Source organism: Sceloporus undulatus, chromosome 2 (assembly GCF_019175285.1).
Source record: "Sceloporus undulatus isolate JIND9_A2432 ecotype Alabama chromosome 2, SceUnd_v1.1, whole genome shotgun sequence".
In the NCBI taxonomy this organism is placed as follows: Eukaryota; Metazoa; Chordata; class Lepidosauria; order Squamata; family Phrynosomatidae; genus Sceloporus; species Sceloporus undulatus.
The window spans coordinates 147499507-147523429 of NC_056523.1; the positions used below are offsets into that span (position 1 = coordinate 147499507).

The 23923-nt window shown below is 42.2% G+C and overlaps 1 protein-coding gene across 4 annotated transcripts in view; it reads left to right on the forward strand.

Moving 5' to 3' along the window:
• RPTOR (regulatory associated protein of MTOR complex 1) overlaps positions 1 to 23923 on the forward strand; it is a 562842-nt gene that overhangs the window by 461232 nt on the left and 77687 nt on the right. The gene's annotated exons all lie outside the window — the stretch shown is intronic.

Sequence of the window (23923 nt, forward strand, 5' to 3'; positions counted from 1 at the left end):
GGTTTTATTTATATACTGCCCAATCACTGGGAATCCGAGTGTGCCTCCTCAGATCTTATGCATGGTCTCCTGTCTCTTTCTGCTATATCCATTTTACTTCCAAAGATGTACTGTACTCTGAAGAAGAATAAATTATGGAAGTCTTGTTCATAACAGTATTTGTAGTTGCATCTCTATTTTGTGTTTAAAACCTTTGGAGGCTCTCCAGCTAATACTGAATTTATCCAGTCCAGTAAGATGCTGTTCCACACTCATTCTATCAGCAGCAAGAACATAAAAATTAGGAAGGGGGATTTGTACTGCATTACTGTTTGAGAATGTTTGTTGGGGTTGCACACTTGTACTCCATGGCTCTGGCATATTCAGAGTTCTGTCATTGCAATACTGTGAATGTGCCACAATTGCTCAAATTAGAGATAGAAATGAGATACAGTATTAAAGTTTAAAATCATGCTTATCTATAGCTGCCTGTTGCTGTAAATGCTGGTGTATTCCAGCACTGTGTTTGGTGGTAACAAAGATACTATCTCTTGGGCAACAGAATTGCAGTCTATATTACCATATATACAGTGTTAACGGCTACCAAACCTGTAGCCAAGCTTTGCAGATATCTTGTGTGGTAGTCTTTCTGTAGTTCTGATTTGGAAAGAAATCCACTATTCATTCCTATGAGTACAGCTTTATATCCTGTGAGGAAGAAGTAACGGCTAAGGTCAGACATCCTCTGTTTTTGCCTGTGTAATTTGTTCAGAGCAACATTGCATAGATTTCCTGTAATATGTGGGAGCTCTGTACATAGTTTGAACTTGACAGTCCTGATGTTGGAGAAGTGCACCAAGACACACACACCCTCTGCAAATTACATGAAGTCATGAATTAAAAGTATTTACTACCATAGTCATTTGTTTAATCTCGGGCATGAAATCTTCCTCAGATTCTAGGCACCATGAAAAAAAAAAAGAAATACAAATATTTCTTCTTCGTGGTCTCTGTGAAGCACACAAATGGGTTATTCTGCGCCTGTGCAGCATTTCCAGATCCTACTGGAATCACTAGGGAAGACTTTTTGGCAGTAGCCCTGCCCACCCTCTATACAGGCAGGAGGTCTTCCTGCCCTTTCTCAGTTCCTTTTGTCTGCCGCATGAGCAGCGTAGGAACCTTGCTCAGGAACCGCTCCTTCCTTGGCTTTCACTTTTGTTTACTGTGTTGCTGACTTTGCTTGTCTTTGACTACTCTTTGGATTGTGATTTGGACTTGGTTTGGACTCTGATTAACGGTAACAGCTTGGACTCCTGACAATTTTTTTGTCCTCTGGCCCTTTTTCAGCCATGTCTGCACACTCTTTTTGAAAGTGCACCGAATGTGGGACTAACATCCAGGCTCAAGACAGACACTCTTTGTGCCTCCTTTGCCTCGGAGAAGGTCACGTCCCTGCCTCCTGTCCTCACTGCATGGCCTTTACCCCACAGGCCAGGAAGAACAGAGAGATGCTGCTTAGGTCCATGCTCTATGCACAAATCCTGAAGCCTCCTAACATCTCCAGAGCCTCTGCCAAGGCTTCGGCCACTAAGGGCAAGCTCCCGTCTGTGGCTCCAGGGTTCCCTGCCAAGGCTACTGCAGCCGAGGGCACTACGCCTTTGTCTCCTTCGAGGGTCCCTGCCAAGGCTACTGCTGCCGAGGGCAAACCCTCTTCAGAAGCTCCCTGGTCACCAGGCAAGCGGAGGTCCTTGGACCAGGTTGCGGCTGGCCACCCATCCTTGCCTAAGGTGAAAAAGTCCTCAGAATCCAGACCAGAGAACAGGAAACATAAATCTTGGAACGAGTCCAAGGACTCATTCCATCACTCCGAGAAAAAGGCACAGCTCCAACCGTCGATCCCATACCAACATGCCCGCCCAGCCCACTGATACCAAACTGGGCTCAGTACCATGCGCCCAACCAGAGCCTGAACCTCAACGGTCTCCTTTTCCTGACTTTCTGGCCCGACCGAGCTCCTTCCTCCAGTTGGCTGAACCCTGCCAACTCTCCGAAGGTGAAGAAGAGGCTTTTCCTTTCAAGTGGTGATTCCAGACCAGCTCTCACAAATGTCAGAGGTCATTTGCTTTGATGACGAACAGGATGATGATGGCTCCTCTGTCTTTGCTGAACCCCCTAGACGGGATGTTGTGTTTGATGAAGCCACAGGAACCTATTTTTTTGCCTTTGGATCCTTCTGAAGTCTGTGGGGGCCACTTCGTTTCAACCTTCCAGCCGGTTGAACCTCTCCTGCCTCCTCCAATGTCTGTCACCTCTTCCATTCCACTCTGGTCCCGACCTTCCTCGGCCTCCTGAGTGGAACCAGTCCGACCCATTCAGACGACCTCTGCCGTCTCCCTGCAAGTTCGCTCTGCATTACCAGTGCCGGTAACCACTCAGGCCCTTTCAGTCCGTACCAGAACTGCATCTGCTGGATCCGCGGACCACTCCATCTCGGAATATGTCCCTATCCAGCCTTCTCAGGTGTTCTCCTCCGTCAACATGCCCTCTCCTTCAGATGACATCTTTTCCTTCTTGGAGCAGATTATCCGGATGGGGAAGGTCCTGAATGTTGAGGTCCTACATTCAGACTCTCAAGCTCTGGATCCCATTGATGAGAGGGTTTGGGACAAACTGCCAATCCCAACCTCCATTGCATTCCTACTCTCGATGTCTAGGATTGCCAAAAGTTCTTGGCCCTCCCTGTCGATGGCCCAGCCTTCAACGAAAAATCTTGACAATCTCTACCGCATCACACCCTTGGAAGAGATCTGGCTCTTCGAGCACCTTCGCCCAAATTCTGCAATTGTCGAGGCCTCTCAGATCTACTCGGCCCCGAAAACAACCTTGACCCCCAATGACAAGGAGGGTTGCAAACTGGACACTATGGCATGGCATGGAAATCTTATGCCTCTGCAGTTCTAGACCTCAAGATCCAAAACTATTTGGCCTGCATGGCTGCTTATCAACAGCAACTCTGGGGAAAAGCTCTTCCCCTCTACGAAGACCTCCCTGTTGACAAAAAGCAGACGGCCGTGGCCATCCATGTAGAAGCCCATGCACTTGCCTCCCATCAAATTTTGGCAGCCCAGCACTCAGCTGATTGTGCCTCACATCAACTTCTGGGCGCACTGACCCTCCAACGCCATGCCTGGCTAAGGTTCTCAGACCTCACGCCTCAAGCCAAACAGGCCATTGAAGAGCTCCCCTTCGACGCAACGGGACTCTTTCACAAGGACACTGATGAGAAACTTGACTTCAAAAATAAGATGAAGAACACAGCCTGTAAATATGGTATGTCTTCTTCCTCTACCTCTCATCCTTCCTTTTCTCAACGCCTCTCGAGATGGCAAAGGCCTCCCTACCCCACAACCAAGGTAGATCCAACCAGTCCACGGACTACCTACAACAGTGCTTTCCCCCTCAACAACAGCAGGGAAAACGCCAACAAAAACAAAAATATAAACAACCCTTCCAAAAGAAGGACTCAGAACAAGGCAAGTGCCATTTCTGAGACTTCCTAGCTCACTCCGTCCTGTCAATTCCCTTTGGGGATCGTTTGGCCCACTTCCACCACACTTGGGCCTCTATAACATCCAACTCCTGGGTGCTTTCCATCCTCTGTAGGGGTTATGCCCTGGAGCTTCAATCTTCACCCCCAAGGGGTATCATTCTCACCACCACCCCCTCAGACACCCTTCTCGACAAAGTGCACTCCTTGCTTCAAAAAGGGGCCATTGAGCCTGTCCTCCTGTCCTGGACCTGACACTGTCTTTTTTCAAGATATTTCATTGTCTCGAAGGCCTCTGGTGGCCTCCAGCCCATTTTGGACTTGCGTTTTCTCAACTCCTTTATTGCCTACAGACATTTCCGTATGGTAACTTTGGCCTCCATTTTGCCTCTCCTGCAGGAGTCAGATTGGTTTGTGACCTTGGATCTCCAGGATGCTTACTTCCACATTGGCATCCAGAAAGATCCCTGGGACCTCCTCGCCTTTTCAGTTGGGCCCGACTTCTTTCGGTACCGTGTACTGCCCTTTGGACTGTCCACTGCTCCGAGAGTTTTCATAAAGTGCATGGCGGTCCTGGCTGCACATCTCCACCATCAGAACATCATTGTCTTCCCTTACCTCGACGACTGGTTGTTTGTGGCTCTGTCCAAGCAGATGCTTATCTCCCATCTTCAGACGGCACTTTCCCTCCTTCATCACTTGGGACTCAGGATCAACATAGGAAAGTCCTGCCTCTGTCCCCCTCAAAGGGTGCACTCCATAAGGGCCATCCTGGACTCCATGTCCTGCAGAGCCTACCTACCTCACGAGAGGTTCCTCAATCTCAGGTCTGCAATTCTTCACTGCCTTTCTTCCTGGCGCATCACTGCCCGGACAGCTCAGGTTGCACTGGGTCATATGGCATCCACGACATATGTCATGCTGTGGGCCCGCCTCCGCATGCATCCCTTCCAGTCATGGCTTCTCTCAGTCTTCAGCCCGGCCTTCAACAACCCACGGATGTGGATCACCATCCCGAGGCCTGTCGCCCGCTCTTTCTGCTGGTGGCTCAACGCTCACAACATCTTGGTGAGCATTCCCTTCGTGGCTCCACAACCACAAACCGAGTCCATTCAGAAAATTTTTCTGTCCAGGGGAGATGGTCTCCCAAGGAACGCCGACTCCACATCAACGCGCTCGAGATGTTGGCAGTCAAAAAAGCCTTGAAGGCCTTCGAGCCCTTCCTGCGGGACCAGGTCATCCTCCTCCTCACGGACAATACCACTGTGATGTATTACATCAACAAGCAGGGCGGTACCAGGTCTGCCACCCTCCTGGACCTCACTCTGCAATTTGGAACTGGTGCATCCGGAAACGGATCACTCTGCAAGCCGTACATCTCCCCGGGGAAGACAACGAGCTGCCCATTCTCCCCTTTGTCGTGTCCTTCTCTCTTCCTTGTCTGCTCTTACGGCGGACCATTTTTGAAACTGAGAAAGGGCGGGAAGACCTCCTGTCTATATAGAGGGTTGGCGGAGCTACCACCAAAAAGTCTTCCCTAGCGATTCCAGTAGGATCCGGAAATGCTGCGCAAGTGCAGAATAACCCATTTGTGTGGATTCACAGATGACCACTCGAAGAACTACAGTTACAGGTAAGCAACCTGTCCTTCTTTGCCCTAAACCAGTGGTTCCCAACCTGTGGGTCGGGACCCCTTTGGGGGTCGAATGACCCTTTCATGGGGGTCGCCTAAGACCATTGGAAAACACCTATGTATTTAATTACAGTTATAAAGTAGCAATGAAAATAATTTCATGGGTTTGGGTCACCACAACATGAGGAACTGTATTAAAGGGTCACGGCATTAGGAAGGTTGGGAACCACTGCCCTAAACAAAAGATAAAAAGTTAAGTGAAACAATCATGTTTCATATGTTATAAAGGCATAAATGAAGTGCACTATCAAGCAAATGCCTAGCAGTACATTGTGGGTGATCATGGCTCCCCGATTAGTATACCTTTTAGATGCAGTTATTTGTTTCAGTCATGCCTTTAAAAAGATGTAATATATGAAAAGATCTTTACAATGGAACAGTTCTTCAAGGAGACCTTGAAACAGAAGTTGGCAAGAGTGTGTAAACTAAGATATATTGCTAAGACATTTATTCATATACTGTACGATAAATGGTCCCTTACTAGGTCAGGATGAATTCTAAAATGAAGGAAATTTCATACTTAAAAACCCAGGTATTTCATGCAGGTCATTCAGTGTGCTGTCTTTAGACCTAGAGAACAGGTGTTCCAACCCAGCTCAGCCATAGTTTTACTCCTTGGGTTATTATATTTGAGCCCCTATTTCCATCTGTAAGACCAGGAGCAATAGCAATCTGTTTCAAAGGAATATAAATGAGAGATAGATGGTATTCTATTCAATGTTATGTAAATTATGTATAATAATGACACAGAGTTATCACAATGGTGCAGAAAAGGACAGTTTCTAAGCAGCTGTCTGCATGTTTGGAGCAGGCAGCTGTGTTTTGTCTATCTTTTCTTACTAATTACTACAGAGGTTTGTGTTCAAAGAAAATCTTAGTCCCTCCTCTCTCATCATGCATCTATTCATCTCCACAGTGAGAAGACAGTGCTGAATTCATGATATTGATATTGTGTCTGATACAATGAGTAGATTAATACTGTCTCTAGCTGTTACTGAAGACAAATCCTTCATTATACATTTTCCTCATTACTTCACACAGAAGCAAACTGGAGTGAGATGGCTGGAGAAGACCACAAGAATGTGCACAAAATATGACACAAATATTTATATCAATGCCTCCACAAGGTATCAGGAGTGGAGAACTGTCCTCCTCGCCCATATGACAGGAACCAACATCATACTTATGCCAATTGGCTACAAGGGTTTCTTTCTTCATACTTGCCAGGGACCAGCAACTGATGGTCCATGGATCCACACCAGACCATTGACCACCACTTTGAGTACCACTATTTTAGATCACATGCTGAAAGTGCTTTTGTCTGCTCTGAAAACCAAATGTGTATTTTTTTTGTGCACCATAACAGCAATATTTGATTAAGTATTCTGCCTGTATGATGATACAAAGGAGCATCAACACAAACTTTTCAGAAATCACATGTTATTGCCATTTTTCCTTGCAGTGTACTTTAAGATGCTGCCTTTCAGCAGCAACTGTTGATCTCTCACACTTTTTTTAGTTTTTAGTTTTATTAATGCTGAAATACAACTGCAACATTGTACTTAAGTGAAGACCTTTTTATCCACAGAGATCAGCAGATCATATCTTCTGCTTGAATTCTACTTAAACCTGCTTGATTTAGTGCATCTTCAGGGTTTCAGTTTGTTGCCAGGCTGTTTTTCGGACATATGAATTAGAACCTGAGGGGACAACAAACTATCCTCTTCATAAAATCCCAAGGTCATAAAGATACTCTTCTTACTCTATAATATTGTATAGAGCTGTACACTGTATAGGCCTATGTAGACAGTGAAGCTTCTTCTAGGACAACATTAAAGCGGTATGTTAGATATTCCCAGGAATTTAATATTTTGAATTGGGAAAACATAGTTTTTGGTTGTTTTTTCGGGCTATGAGGCTGGGTTCTAGAAGAGATTATTCCTGACATTTCGCCAGCAGCTGTCATGGAAGAGAGTGGGGTATATATACCGTTGGTTGAGAGGAAGTGATTTAAGTGTTAATCTGTGCATTGTTCTGCTGTTGAATGGCAAGACCTCAGGGTATCTATTTACTTATTATTATTATTATTATTATTATTATTATGCTTTATCTAGCGCTGTAGATTTGCACAGTGCTGTACATACAAACAATAAAATAAGTAAGAGTAAATCTGCTCATTTTTTATAAGGGACACCATTTTGCTGTGTCATTATATTTAATGGGACTTGAGCATCCTCGGATTTTGTTATCCACGGGGATCTTAGACCCAAACCCCAGCGTATAACAAGGATCCACTGCATTTGGCTTCTCTTCCAGTATTTGGAATATAGTAATCTACTGTTACCATATAGAGTATTATTATTATTGTTATTATGCTTTATTTATATAGTGCTGTAGATTTGCATAGCACTGTATATACAAACAATAAGACAGATAGGAGTAAACCTGCCCATAGCGTACAATCTAAGAAATAATAGCATAATACATATAAATAATACATAACAATACAGGAAAGGGTTCAATAAATTAAAAACATCAGATAGCAAATAATAGTGATGCAATGCCTGGGAACATTTCTCTGAACAGGATGGTCTTCAACTCAGTTTTGAAACTGGTTAAAGAAGTGATGAGCCGCATTCATAGGGGAAGGAGGTTCCAGGAGTGAGGGGCAGCAAGTGAAAAGGAACGAATCCGGGATGGGGCAGAGAAAATCCTGGGCTGAGACAGCAGACTTTGACTATCAGAATGGAGGGCCCGAGCGCGAAGGTGAGGAGATTACTTAATGATCCATGGTCTGCTGGGAAACCCCATTCACCCTGGGGGATTTCCATTTGTATTTACTGGGTCTTTATATTGGTGTTTTTCAGAACTGGTAGCCAAACTATGGGCCCATACAGACAGGCCAAACTAAAACTGCTTCGGGTCACTCCAAAGTGACCCAAAGCAGCTTTAGTTTGGCCTGTCTGTATGGGCTCTATGTTTACTTTAAGGGTTTCTTCTTTCCTGTTGATTTTGCCCAGGTGTTTATGGATTTCAATGGCTTCCCTATGCATTCTGACCTGATAGTTCTTGGCATGGTCCAGAATTTCAGTGTTTTCAACCAGCATTTTATGCCCAGGATGGTTTATAATGGGTTCTGCTACTGCTGATTTTTCTGGCTGACCCAGTCTGCAGGGTCTCTTGTATTACTTGATTTGTGTTTTAAAGCTGTGTTTGGTGGCCCCTATGTAGACTTGTTCGCAGCTGCACAGTGTATGGTAAACTCCTGCAGCCATGAGAGGGTCTCCCCTGTCCTTCACTGAGTGCAGCATTTGTTGGATTTTCTTGGTTATGTGTTCTTTTCTGCAACTTACCGTATATAAGTTAGCCTTGTGTATAAGTTGAGGGCAGATTTGGGGGCCAAAATTATGGATTTTGTCATGACCCATGGATAAGTTGATGGTAAAACTTGGAGGCTCCTTTAGTGTGTGTATGTGTTCTTGGGGCAAGAGGCTTTTTAACTGAGGCTTTTTATTTCAGCTTTTCATCCTTCATTTCCCAAACAGCACCGGTGGGAGAGGGTCTCTGTTGATTTTTTTTAAAAGCAATTAATCACCCAGAACTTTCTGCTTGGCTCAAAAGAGAAAGAAACTGCTCTCCTATCTCTATGGGAAAATCTAAAAGAGCTGCTATCACATTACCATACTGACCCATAAATAAGTTGACCTGAGATTTAGGGGTCAATTTTGGGGCATGCATTTTGAGAAACCTCAGTCTTACCAGTCACCACTTTCCTAACTGATAACTCCCCCCCCCCCCCATCTCCATTTACAATCATTTCTCCTTGGGGGAAGGCAGAGAACCCTTGATGAGACTATTTATGGAGAAGCATTGTGACATAGTTTTCTGAGTGTTGGAGTAGGACTCCAGGAGATCAGAGTTCCAATCAAAGCTCACCCATGGAAATTTATGGGTCACTCCCATGGTGGATCATTCTCTCTCAGCCTTAGAAGAAGACAGTGTCAAACTACCTCTGAATACATCTTACCAAGAAAACCATCGGATAGAGTTGCCATAAGTTAGAGTCAACTTCAACACATGTAACAGTAACAACCTTTTAAAAAAACAATTTAAAGACCTTCCTGCAATGGTGCTGTGTATGCCTATTGCTCTCTGGGCAGCGCAAAATACTGAGTACAGATGAGCAACCTCTCTCTCTCTCTCTCTCTCTCTCTCTCTCTCTCTCTCTCTCTGTGAGTCTTTTTTCTAGGTAGGAGGTTATGTTCATCACAACAGCACTCCCTTCTCTGTTAGAGGCTGGTTTAGGTTGCTGAGAGTTGCAGGCCAAATATTCCCCACCCCTTTCCTTGAGGGAACAGAGCAGTACATTAGTTGGTTCCCTGTCCAAACGTTCTATGCTACAACGTATATTACAGGTATATTTGCAAATTTCTGAGGTTTGTTTCTTCTGAATTTGAATGTTCTCTCGAGTAAAACAGTGGGCACTTGATTCACAACAACACAAATCTAATTAATTCCCCCTTTATACCTATAGCTACAGAGCATTTTGAAAACGTTACTACTTTGATTCGATTTTGTAAGCTTCAAGTTGTTGATTACACTCCAAATACTTTGGCAAACCAAGTTATGTGTATTCGTTTCAATGTCCTAAGGACAGTACAATTTTAAAAGTATTTTTTCAAAAACAAAATAATAAATATAAGGGTGTCTGTTTTACCATTTAGAGTGGGCAATATATTAACTTGAAATGGTTATTAAAAACATTTGTCTGCTTTCTGAGAATAGCTCTTCACCATGATGATGTCTTATTAATATAATAAATCACTCCAGACATTCAATCAAATTACATTTTTTGTTCACACAGGGTGTGTTTTTCTTAATATGACTACTTTGATGTTTAAAAAATTAGAGCCTTAAGAATACCTGTAGTACTCTGATTTTTTTTTTAAAAAAAACTGAACAAAGAATTATAGTACCAGAGAGAGAGATTTGTTTTGCTGGGTGACTTAGGGGTTTCAGGGCTATGTATTACTTAGCACAATGGTCATCTCACACTAAGAATATGAGTTACATCATACCAAGGATTTTCCAGCACAAACCCTATTCCCTGTTATTGTTGATGATACTGTACTACAAGTGGTTGGAGAATTTTCTCTCCTAATCTTCCTGTTGGGATACTTTAAGATTGCAATGATCCTATCGTATTTTCATTTTGACCTCATATTCCCTTTCCCCCATTTGTGTTGGACTGTCTCCTAAAACTAAAGTTTATGGAAAACTTTAAATAAAACATGTTGGGCAAAGGTATGCCTCACTTTGTTTTGTCTTAATGGAAATAGATTTTGATTTCCAGCCAGTCAAATACATGTTTAATCAGAAGCAGGGGTGTTGTTAGCCAAATGTTTTGCCCAGGGCCATGAATCTATTCCATTCTTTGCCCCCCACCCTCCAGAAACATATATATATATATATATAGTAGATATCAAGTAACCTACCAGTAATCTCCTCGTATAGAACCAGATCTTTAAAGTGCCTAGTAATGCCTCTGCTCAGAAGTCCCTTGTGTTTGCTAGGCATACTTTTGGGTAGGTATACATTGGATTACAGTGTAGAAGCCTGTAGCCAACTCTGTAGCTGATTTAAATATAGTTGGCCCTCTGCATCCATGGATTCTGTATCCATAGATTCAATCATCCATGGCTTGAATTTTTTTAAAAAATCCAAAAAACCCAAACTTTGATTGGGCCATTTTATATAAGGGACCCCATTTTACTATGCTACTATATTGAGAGGGACTTGAGCACCCACAGATTTCAATATTCACCGAGGGTCCCAGAACAAAATCTTAGCAGATACCAAGGGCCCATTATATCTTTATGCAAAAACACATGAACATGCAAGTCATATAAGAACCTCCTTCCCCTGATTTCTCCATCCAGACATCTCTCTCCTGTATGCTCTTAGAAGCCAAGCAGGATGAGCCCTGGTTAGTACCTGGATACCAGGTTTGTTGTTAACTGTCATTGAGTTGACTTCAACTCATGATGACCCCATAAATGAGACACCTCCCCTGCCCTCAGCCACTCTGCTCAGATCTCACAGGCTCAAGGCCATGGTTTCCTTGATTGAGTCTATTAATAATGCATGAAGTTTTCCTCTCTTTCTACTGTCCTCCATTTTTCCTAGTACAGTGGGCCCTTGTTATATGCTGGAGCAGGGGTAGGCAACCTGCGGCCCGCGGGCCGAATGCGGCCCGGCAAGGCCTTGGGACCGGCCCCTGCCCGGTCCTGCCACCAATTGCCGCCGGTGCCTTTGGCCTCTCGCGCGCAGGGGCAAGGGAGACAATTGTCTATAGACGCCTCAGAAACATGCATTTATATTAACATTTTTTAAAAAATCAGCAATTTTTTTTGTGTGTCCTCCACTTTTTTAAAAAAAGTGTCCACCATTTGAAAATGTTGTCCTACATTTGTCCCGGTTTATTTATTTATTTAAATTTTTAAAAAAATAATTTAATTATTTATTTTTTGGCTTCGGCCCCCCAGTTGTCTGAGGGACAGCAACCCGGCCCCCGGCTCGAAAAGGTTGCCTACCCCTGTGCTGGAGTTTGGTTCCAGGATGCCCCGTGGATAACAAAATCCATGGATACTCTAATCCCATTAAATATAATGGCATAGCAAAATGGAGTCCCTTCTATGAAATGGAAAATCAAGGTTTGCTATTTGGAATTTATACTTTTTTGAACATTTTCAAGCCGTGGATGCTTGAATCCGTGGATAAAAAATCAGTGGATAAGGACTGTATTATTGTCGTTTCTAGTGAGTCATGCCTTCTCATGATGTGGCCAAGGTACTACAGCTTCAATTTAGTTTATCTTGGCTTCCAGGGAGAGTTAATATGGTCTAGGACTCATTTGTTTGTCTTTTTGGCCATCCATAGTATCCTTAGAACTCTCCTCCAGCAACCCATTTCTCAAATGATCTGATATTCTTCTTATAAACTTTCTTCACTGTCCAGCTCTCACATCCATACATGGTGATGGGAAATACAATGACTTGAACAATCCTAACTCTAGTGATGAGTTTTATATCTTGGCACTTTAGAAGTCCTAGTCTTCTGATTTCTTGATGCAGTCTCCATTCAGATCAATTATTGATCCAAGGTATGGGAAATCCTTAACTATTTCAGTTTCCTTGTCATCAATATTGAATTCATGTAAATCCTAAATGCTGTGGGCTATATTGCAGAGGAAGGAATTGGCAAAACCACCTTTGAGTATTCCTTGCCTAAAACAACTCTATGGAATTCATGGGGTTACCATAAGCTGACAGGGAACTTGAAGGCATACACACACACACACACACACACACACACACATGATTCTAACCCCCAGGTCCCTCTTTTCTCCACTTCCAGCATCATTCACTCATTTGTCCATAAAGTTAACTCTGTTCTACTCACACTTCTCAACCCTCTCAACCATTTTGATCCCTACATATGGTCATGTGAACCCATAAGCACACACATACATTTTCATTGCCTTTTTTCCTACTTCCTCTCTAATGCATATGTACTGTTCATGACTTCTCTGCAACACAGTATTTTCCCTTTTCAAAAGGGAAAATATGAGAAGCACCATCTGTGCCCATGCTTTTCTCTTATCCACCCCTACAACTGTCCCACAGCTGCTCTCCTCTCTAGGGAGCTGAGTATGTTTAGCCTGGAAAAGAGATGGTTAAGAGGTTATATAATAGCCCTGTTTAGGTATTTGAAGGGGTGGCACATTGAGGATGGAGCAAGCTTATTTTCTGATGCTCCAGAGACTAGAACTCGGAACAGTGGGTGCCAGCTACAGGAAAAGAGATTCCACCTTAACATTAGGAGGAACTTCCTGACAGTGAGAGCTATTCAACAGTGGAACACACTCCCTCAAAGTGTGGTGGAGTCACCTTCTTTGGAGGTCTTTAAGCAGAGGCTGGATGGCCATCTGTTGGGGATGCTTTGATTTTGAGTTCCTGAATGGCAAGGGGTTCGACTGGATGGCCCTTGTGGCCATCTATAATAATAATAATAATAATAATAATAATAATAATAGTAGTAGTAGTAGTAATAGTAGTAGTACTCCTTCAGCTGCTGGACATTGGCCTGCAGGGCTTCTGCACCAATTGTCTGAGCAAACTTCATGTTGATGCCTGCCATCCTCATAATTGTTTGCAGAGTGGGTTTGTTAAAGAACAAAGCAAGATTGATTGATGGTGGGGCTTTCATTTCCATATTAACCCAGTGTATGCTCTGATCTTTTTTAATTAAATGAGGGATTTGACAAAATTGGAATGCTGCAAATTATAGTTCAAGATCAGGCATTGCTAACCTCCCCCTTTTATAATGTCACAAGGCCTATGTCCCCATAGTCATGTGGATTTCCTGAATCTGGGCCTCTTAAGGTTAAAAGCAAATGTATTGGTGAGATTTTGCCAACGTTTGAGTTTAGTTTACGGTGGTTGAAGTGGGATTGTTTGCGATAGAAAGGATAGGTGAGGGACAAGAAACATTTTAATGAAGGATATTCTGCCTAGAATAGAGAGTTTCAGTCTCTTCCATTCTAGTGTTTTAAAGGTTAACCATTTAGTTATTTTGTTGTAGTTTCTGGGGATTATCTGACTGAAATCTTTTGTAATCGTGATTCCTATGTAGGTAAATCCTGAGGGTTTCAACTGGAAATAACTGGAAGCTTTTTGAATGTCTAGTTGGTCTTCATGAGCAATGTTGAGACATAGCAGTTTAGATTTTGAGTAGTTAATTTGGAAACCTGCAAATGTATCAAAAGAGTTTAACATGGTGCGTAAGGTAGGGAAGGATTATTTGAGTTGTTTTAGGAAGATGATCACATAATCTGCAAAGAGATTTAATTTATGGGTTGTTCTTCCTATTCTGGGTCCCCTTATGTTTTCATTTTCTCTGATTGAGGTGGCTAAGAGTTCTATTGCAACAGCAAATAACAGCGGGGATAAGGGACATCCTTGTTTAGTTCCCCTTTGGAGCCTAAAGGTAGAGGAGTTTATTCTATTGACTGTCACTAAAGCCTCTGAGTTTGGATACAGGTTTTCTAGCATACTAATAAATTTATTTCCAAAGTTCATCTTTTTCAGCTATTAATTCTGATCGATAGAATTGAGGTCACTAGTTTTGCATCCTGGTTTATTAATGCTGTCGGTCTAAATGCTGAGGTGGGACGTTGACACTCACTTGTTTTGGGGATGGGGACAATTCTGGAAGTGTGCCAAGATTGGGGACATAAGTCTTGTGATATTATCTCATTGAATAGATCTTGTAGGTGTGGGGCAATTTTGTTATAACATAACTTGAAAAATTCTGTAAATCCATCTAAACTAGGACATTTTCCTGGTTTGGGGTTTTGGATTGCCTGTTTGATTTCTTCTAACGAAATGGGCTGGTTGAGTAGAGCAGTGTGTGGTTCCTTGATTTTCACAGTTTTGAGAGAATCAAGGAATGAATTAAATTTATCGGGGGGGGGGGGGGCTGATTCTTCAGTTATAGAGTTTAAAGTAGAATTCTCAGAATTCCTCTACCATATCAACTTGAGAGGTTTTGATATTGCCATTTGGGGAAGTGATAGCTGCAACAGTTCTTTTTTTCCTGCTGTCTGTTTTGCTAATCTAGCTAGTAAGTTAGAGTTCCTATTATGGTTTTCATAGAAATAGGCTTTCATGTACTGCAGTTTAGTTGGAACTGAGTGTAGGTCTAATTCTTCAGTCTGAGCTTTTTTTCTAATAAAGTTTTTAGTATGTCTGAGTTTTGTGTCTTCTTCTGGGAGTTTGACAAGAGTTCAGTTTCTTTAATCAATTCCTGGCTTTTCTTTTCTTTAATTTTGTTTAGAGCTCTCCTGTATAAAAACACCCCTGTGCACCACTTTCTGTGTGTCCCATAGTAGCAGTTCAGAGGTGCTTTCAGATCTCTTTTCAAGATGAAAAGTTTCTATTGCTTTTTCTATGGTCTTTTTAAAAGGGTCATGTATTATGATTGCTGGGCTAAACCGCCAGGACTTTGAAGTCTGGGAAAGTCCTTTTGGTTCCCAGTCTAGTATTATTAATGAATGGTCTGAATATAAGATTGGATTAATTATGGAATTTAAAGTTTTGCCTAATAAGGACTTGTAGATCAAAAAATGATCAATCCTGGAATATGTCTTGTGGACTGCTGAGTAGAACGTGAAGTCTTTCTCTACAGGGTGTAGAGATTGCCAAGGATCAAGTACTACTGCATCTTTAATTATGTACATCAATGGGGTTGGACCTGTATATTTAGGAGGTTTTGATTTATCAACATAGGAGTGCAAAATTTCATTAGAATCTCCTCCCAACACTATGCAACCATCAGCAACTTCACTTAGAAGGTGTAAAAAAGTGGCATAAATTGGTGTTGACCTGTATTGGGTGAATAGAAGGTGCCTAGAATGTAGGACTGGCCAAAAATTTCTCCCGTCAATATGAGGCTGCATCCAGCATCATCTCTCAATTCCTTGTTTACCACAAAAGGCATGATTTGTCTAGAAGAATAGACCCTTTGGCTTTTCCTGTGGCCCCACTACATATTGGTTTCCAAACTATTTTTTGGGGTGGATGGGATCAGAACCCTTACAGTGTGTTTCCTGAAGGAATAAGAAATTTGGATGTAGTTGTTTCAGTTATTTTAGGATTTTACCTCTCTTTTTAGCTGAGCATATGCCCTTAACATTATAGGAAATGACTCTCAGGGATGCCATGTATTACTATATTGGATTCTAAACAGAAATTGGAACTGATTTTCCTATTGCCCACATTATTTTCAAATTTGAGGATCTGAAAAGTTCACTTTTGCCACATTTGGATATCTCACATGTTTTTCCCTAAAGATTTTAAGAATAGTCATGAGATGTAAATAAACACTCAGTAACATAACAATACAGTATAGATAGCAATTAACAATGAACTAAGAACAGTATCAAGAGGAATGGAGGCCAGGTGCCTCCTGTTCTCCCGATCAGAGTCAGACTTTCTGATCCCCTCTGAAGGGATGGGAGCAAATAATATCTTTTCATTGTAAGATATTGTTTCCTATGTTTTTGGCCCATCCTGTAATTAATATTCTATAATACAGTGCACCCGCTCCATACGCGGGCGCGCCATACGCGGCCTTGAGCATACACGCTCAAGCCGCGGGGGGTGGAAGGGGCGGTGCGTCCCATTCAATTGAATGGCCGTGCGCGCCCGTTGCACCCCACGCACGCCCGCGCCACCGTGCACAAGCCCCATTGTTTCCAATGGGACTCAAGCATAGGCAGAATTCGCCTTACGCGGAGGGATCCGGAACGGATCCCCTGCGTAAGGCGAGGCTGGACTGTAGTTTGCTAAGAAGCAAGAAATGTCAAAGTTGAAACCTTAAGGGTATCGTATAACTCTGTATAGGCTTGTAGTTGTAATCTGCCTTGAGCTGTGAGGAGAGGCGGGTAAGAAATAAAAGTAGTACTAGTAGTAGTAGTAGTAGTAGTATGTCAGGTCAATTAATAGCTGTGTAGACAGAAAAAAAGCATAGTTTAGACCCAGCTGAAGCCATCAGTTATTAGCTGTGGAGAAACAGATACACACAATTGCCCACTAGGTATCCCCGTGTGGATAGTCTCCTCACTGGAATGAATCACTGTCACTACATTTTCAAAGTTCGGCAGTCAAAAGGGTGGATTAAAGTGACAGTTGGTGGTGCAGGAACACAAGCCTCAAGATGGCGGCTGTGTGGGTACTGCTAGGTTTGCTTGACTGTATGCAGTCCTATCAAAATACTGAGGATCATCACGAGTTTGCAGGATGCCTACACTGAAGCTGGAGGGTTGATTGAGCTTCTTTTGTTTTTCCTTTTCTGCACTGTCTGCCATTGTGTTCCTTGATAGCTATCACCCTGTGGGGGTCTCATTAGGTCTAATTGAGCAGATATTTCTTTCAAGATCTGTGGGCCTTGTGATGCCAAGTGTCTCAAAAATTTGCATCATTTGGGTTTTAGTAGACACAGTTAGGATCTCATTGCCATGGAAGATAATGAGTTTGAAGGGGAATCCCCAGCTGGATTTTATTCCCTTGGAAAGCAGAACAGCTGTAAAAGGCTTGAGGGATTGTCTTTTCCTTAGTGTCTCCACTGAAATATCTTGATAAGTGACATATTAATATCGGTGACTCACATCAAGGTGTTCATTACTAAATTTTATTTGGAAATCTCACAAATCACATGATAGTATCCCTGGGGGCCTTAATAGATGGCTGTTGCAGCATTAGAGAGCGATGAATGCATTCTGTTTTTCATGGCAATAGGTTTAGCTCAGGATTTATTTTATTCATCTATCTTGTAAGGAGGAAGGGGTCACTGATTCTGGAATACACTTGAGACTAATGTTTACCCTTCTTTCTCAATTTTTCCAAATCCTCCAGCTTATTTTGCAGGTTAGAATTTGCTTCTTCTAAGGTGCAAATTCTCTTTTCATGATGAGATCCCTGTTGAAAGACATCATTTACTGTTTCCTCTATATTTTTATTAAAAATCTCAGAGATTTTCAAATTAAGCAAATGATCAGTCCCTTTGTAGATCCCTGACCAAATTTTCATGTAACTTTTCCAGTAATTCTAGAAAGGGAAGGTCTGAAACAACAGGAAATCCAGGGTTCCCCATTTTACTTGCCTTATTAGAGCCATGTGTTGTGTGGGTAGTTATCAGGCCTCTCTCTTCTAGTTGTGGTTTTGCTTCCTTTGCAGGTGTGCAAAAATCCGTAATAAGTTGATCAGCTGCCCTCTTTAATGTAGACATGAATACCAACAGCCTTGTTGATTTTTAAGTTGAAATTCTTTCTTTTATTTATAATTAATCATCAGGATTAAGGCAAGCTCTTTGACTACCACGTTTAATGGCTGGTCACACACCCCACTATCCGTTTGGTTTTTAATCAGAGGTGGAAATATTTTCTTTCCTGAATAAATGCTAAGCGAATTTGAATTCCTAATGAATAAGCTGAATTCCTAATCAATGTCAGTTGCATTTATCTGTCCCTGGACCAATTAATCTGCTTTTAACTGCAGACTCTTACACATTCCTTTTTGGTAGAATTTGCTGAGAAATAGATGTTTGGTTTTTATGAGAAATTCAGACTCTCCAAATGCTTTGGGAAGGGCATGTAATACTTTTGAATGTTTATTTTGCTGAAAACAAAGAAGATAAATTTGATAAATAATAAGTAGCCACAATTTCTCTGCTTTTGTAGTAGTTCTTGTTCTTTTATTTAACTGGACAGATAGCTGCAGATAGATTTTGGCCTCAGTCACCCCCTTGAGCGGAATTATGTAATTTTTGTCAGCAACAGTATTTTGCGTATTTCCTGCATTCCATTGTCAGTCGTCATTTCTCTCAGAAAGCACCTAAGTAGTTCTTTCCTCTCAATATCCTTGATTAATGTACATGTGCCCAGTGTTATCCTCCATTATGAGAAGGATGAGCAAGGTAGTGAGTTCTTCTAGTCTGCTACCAGCATTAGAAAGACACTACCAAGCCTCCCTTCATAGGAGATATATCCAAAGATGACTGCCATGTCTGATGGAAGCAAATAACGAGGACTTGTTCCACTATTCCATCTTTGCCTTCCCACCCACGCTTCATCAACACTGCTTCTGCTTTGGTGTAAAGCTTCCATTTTTGTTTAAAGGCACCCCTCTAGGATAGAAAGCCATTCTCAGACAGTCAGACTGACAGACAGATAGCCACACTCTTAGAAGTGACAAAATGGACATTCTTGCAATATGGAGGTGTGAGACTCCTTTTAAAGCTCACTCTGGTTTCTTTCACCCCTTCTGTAGCTACCTGTCATAAAAATGAATGGAGCCAAATCACTTCTGTAGCAGGAAATAACCTGCTGCTTGGGGGATATAGATGGATGGTGGCAAAACCTGTACTTTACACCTAATACAGAGCAATTAAAACCCACTGGTCTTAGTGCTTACTCCTTCACACCAACGTGCACACACCACTATCTTTTGCCCATCAAAGGGATAAACTTAGAATATACAACATTCTGCTAATGTTGCATAAAAGTGCATTTTGTTGCCTGTTACAAAAAATTGATGAATTGAGATTTCTATTTGGCTTGCATGGAACAGCATGTTCTTTTCTACAGAGCGCTGTGGATCAAAGATGGCAAAAATTTCCTAACACTTCAGTGAACAATAATTAGTTCCTATGAAAGAAAAACTGTACTAGCATACTATTTGGCATAAAACTGGTGCATGGCATCAGTTTCAGCAGTGCTGCTTCCCCTGATAGCTCCATATCTCAAGCTTCTAATCCATATTGTTCTCTGGAGTTATTTCAACCGTTTCTTTCTTGTAAATATGACACCCAGCACATTCAGGAATAAAGAATCCTGGTTTAGTCTTGCTGGCTTCTAGGAATTTCAGCTACCTCATTTTCTTTTTTAAAATGATGAGATGTGAATTAAACATCTGTAGGAGACACAGATGTTTCTAGGCCCTCATGCCAAGGCTCTGCTGACAAACATAAGCAGCAGGCAGAGTGACAAAATGGATGTTCTGCACTTAGTAAATGTGAAAAGACAGCTAGTGCATCTAACTTTTGAAAGATTTGTTCTGGAAAAGTCATTTGTTCACAGAGAGAAGGCATCCTGGTCCTGTAGGGACTGGTGGGATTATAAACTATTGGCTTGCAGAAATCAATTTTGATTTATTGAATAGTAGACCAAACTTTCTTTCAGAATTCAGAAGAGAATGCTGCATCATCTTTGCTTGGGAGGTGTTAAAACTGATTGCTTGCAGGAGTGCTCAGCCAGTCAAACATCTTGCCCTATGCCCAGATCAGAATTCTAAAAATGCTTGAAAGTCACATTTTGAATTGCATCAGGCAAATTAAAGTTTAATCTTGCACCCATGTCTGAAAGTAAACATCCAGGATTTCTAAATATTTAACACGGGCAGAATGTGAGTGAAAATGCACAAATCCATAGCCATAAATTCTTGTGCCTGCTCTGCTAAACCAATTGAGAACTTCACTCCTTAAGAAACTGCTTCTGCATTGTGAAGCAGCAGAGATTTTGGTGAACCATTATTTGTTGCTGCAAAGAATAAATCCATCTTCATTCCTTATTTTCACAACCCCTCACTATTTCCATCCTGATATGGGTAAAGAGGAGAACAACTTCATTGGCTTTCACATGGCACTACTCAGTGGGAGACTTCTGAATTGTAATTGGTTTCTGTCTGAGTGGAAGCCAAGAGGTGTTAGAAATCTGTAGCATGTCATGATCCTAATCATGTAACACTGTTCCAGACAGTCGCTCACCTCTGGGAGACTCACACTGGAGAGACTAGAACAAAGGCTTAACTTTCATTTATTACAGACAGACGTATTGTAAAATTTAAAAGAAAAAACGGACTGCAGGTTAGGGCAAGTGTAATGTGGGAAAAATCCAGCTGTCTTGAAATCAATGTCCATTTAATCCAGATTCCTATTTCCTACAACTACCTTTCAGGTGAACCTTACTGGCCAACCAATGGGGCACCAATGGCCCTCTATTACTCCTTATCTCGCCCCCAGCACCTAGCTTGGAGAAAATATTTTTCTAGCATGCAACTCCTAGACAGCAGCTACCAGAATCCCCCAGGCATTGGCCATCTTGACTGGAAATTCTGGTAGTTATAGTCTTAAAGAAAGGTAACTTTTCAAAGCTAGTATTATTGTTAGTATTACTTCTTCTAAGGAGGTATATGCCATTTAGCTACCATCACTTATAGCTGTTAGTAGATATATTGCTAATACATATCCAGAAACTTTTGTTTTTAAAGCAAGATAAGAGAGCGATCAGTGGATTCCATGTATTAAGTGTGGAGAAGAGTTTTCTTCTGTGTCTCCTGCCCATCAATTTCATTGGATGACCTGAGGTTCTACTATAATGAGACAGGAAAAAACACTTCCTCTCTTACAGGCAACAAATGAATGATCTGGCTAAACTCTTGACTCAAGAATGTGTTCCCAAATAATTACATGCTAAATTATGTATCTGTTCTTTGTAACTGAGCAAGTCCCTCTCATTCAGAGAAATGGAAGAAGAGACACAGGACAATAGTTAACAAAGTAAAAGATCCAGGGAGGTGTTTTTTTTTTTTTAAATTAAGTAGGGTTTCTATCACCCAGTCTACAAGATCCATTTGCTACAAAATCCCTTTTTATGTTGGTCCAGACTAACACAGCTGTGTCTTTGAAACCATGTTGTGCTGTTTCTGATGGCTTGCCTGATCCAGTGCAGTTGGAGCCACAACACCCTTTGTTCCTGTTTCTTCCAGCTCTGTTCCCGGTTCCAGGTTACTGTCGCCTCAGCCTTTTGGGGGTTGTTCTCACTGGCTTATACTCCGGGTTACAATTGAATTCAAGGTATAGCGTTCCTATTTGAACCTGAATTAACTCTAGAACAGTTCTAGAGTAACCCGCAATCGTTTCCACTACGATCCGACTCAGAAATCGTTTTTTTACAAAATACGCGGTAGGGGCTTATAAAGCGGGTTAAAAAAATAGAAAGGTCGAATGTACTATTTTCCCTTGATTCGGGATAGTAATCGGAGTATTTAAATAGGAACGATCAGCCTCTGAAATCGGGTTAGCTGGATGGGAGGAGCAGAGTGCGATGGGCTGGCTCGGGGGAGTCGCCCTTTCTTGTCCTCATCCGTCGTGGCCGTCGCCATCTTTGCTTCCCTCACCCCTTTGTCGTCTTGAATATAGGTATAGATTCTTTTTTATTATTTTTTTAATGGTTTACAGGCACTAATCTCTTCACACTTTAAGCGCCTGAGTCCCAGCCACTCAAGTGCCTGCATCTGTCAAAGGACCTTAAAGGCTTCCCCCGGTGTGAGGAGAGCCATTGAACCACCCCGAATTGTAAACGAGGAGAGGGTGGGATGCACAGCAATCTGGGGGGAAATAGAGCCTTTCCTTCTCTCTTTCCCAAACGGAATCTGGGGAGACACAGGAAACCCTGGATGTGTGTGTGTGTGTGTGTGTGTATTCATCTGTCAAAGTACTCTTAAAGGCTTCCCCCGGTGTGAGGAGAGCCATTGAACACCATTTGTAACGGAGGAGAGGCTGGATGCACAGCAATCTCAGGGGAAATAGAGCCTTTCCATCTCTCTTTCCCAAACAGAATCTGCCTTCTCCTCCTTGATCCCATTTTCCAACCCTGGAAAGAGAATCTTTGGGGAAGAGTGCTCCCTCCCTGGGCTGTCTGTAGAGCCATGAAGCGGGGATATGTCCTGCAAAACCCATCCCATAGTTCCTCTGGAAGGAGCTTTGGTTCCCCAAATTCGCTTTGCCTGCAGCCTCCCCCATTGATCTCTGGGCTCTCTGGAGGGCTCCCTGGCTGTCTGTAGAGCCATGAAGCGGGGATATGTCCTGCAAAACCCATCCCATAGTTCCTCTGGAAGGAGCTTTCCTTAAATTTGCTTTGCCTGCAGCCTCCCCTAGCCTCTCTGGGGTCTTTTTTCCAAGGCAGCAGCCTAGCAGAAGTGCTTTGGGGAGGCAGTTTTCTCTCTCCCTCAACCATCCTTCCCCACGAATAATTACAGGACTCATAGGCACTTTAAGCGCCTCCTCATTGGCTCTTTTATAAAAAAAAGTGAAATTTAAAAGTGACGTTATGATGACGGTGCTTTGATTGACAGCCCCAAAATGGTGAGTGGGAACGAAATAAGGCTAAAACTGGTTTATATATACACCGTTTTATTTGAATAGGAACGAAAGTGGATCACTTAAAGCGAATCAGTTGGTAAATGAGAACGAAGAAAAAAAGCAATTTGGAACGCGGGATAACACCCGTTGTATTTTGAATAAGTTTAACCAATACCGGTGTATTTTAAACCGTTGTAAATCGCAAGTGAGAACACCCCCAATGTCCCCTTTGTGCCACCCCTTGGCTAGCGTGGGGCTCTCCCCCCCCCCCATATGCCTTTCCATGTCTTAGCTTTGTGCCTTTTATTGCTTCCTTTTCAGATGCTCATTTGCTCAGCTTTCTTTCCCCTACAAGCTGTATCTACTGATTTCACTCACTTTCCCTGTCACTCTTAGCTTTCTGTGGTTGTGTCCAACACAGCCACTTTCCTCACACCTTGAGTTTTCCTTCGAAGTCTTGCTTTGCCTCTGGAGCCTGCTACCTCGACTGGCATCTCACATCCCCTTGCCTCTTAAGTATATCCCCTTTGACATCTTAATTTTTTCTCTTAAAATGAGTTTTGAATTAAAGTATAATCCTTCCCACTTCAATATGCTTAGATGCAATTTATCTTGGATTTGTTTTTGGTTTTTTTTTGTTACTGATTGGTTGTCATTCTCTGTATAATAAACCTTAGAATGCTGTGAAAGAAAACTTCTGAGAAGAAAATATAAAAATAAGCAATCTAACTGAATAATTCTTGTAGTAATTTGTTTCCAGTAGAGGAATTGCCAGGGAAACAATTGGTATATCAGTATCATTGGCCTGACTATATTTTTACTGGGCATGTTGGAACTATCTGCCATGGATTATAACAATCATCTCTAAGTCCATAGAACCATGGAGTTGGTTCTTTAAAGTAATCTAGTCCAACCTCCTAACTGTAGGGTACAACTATAGCATA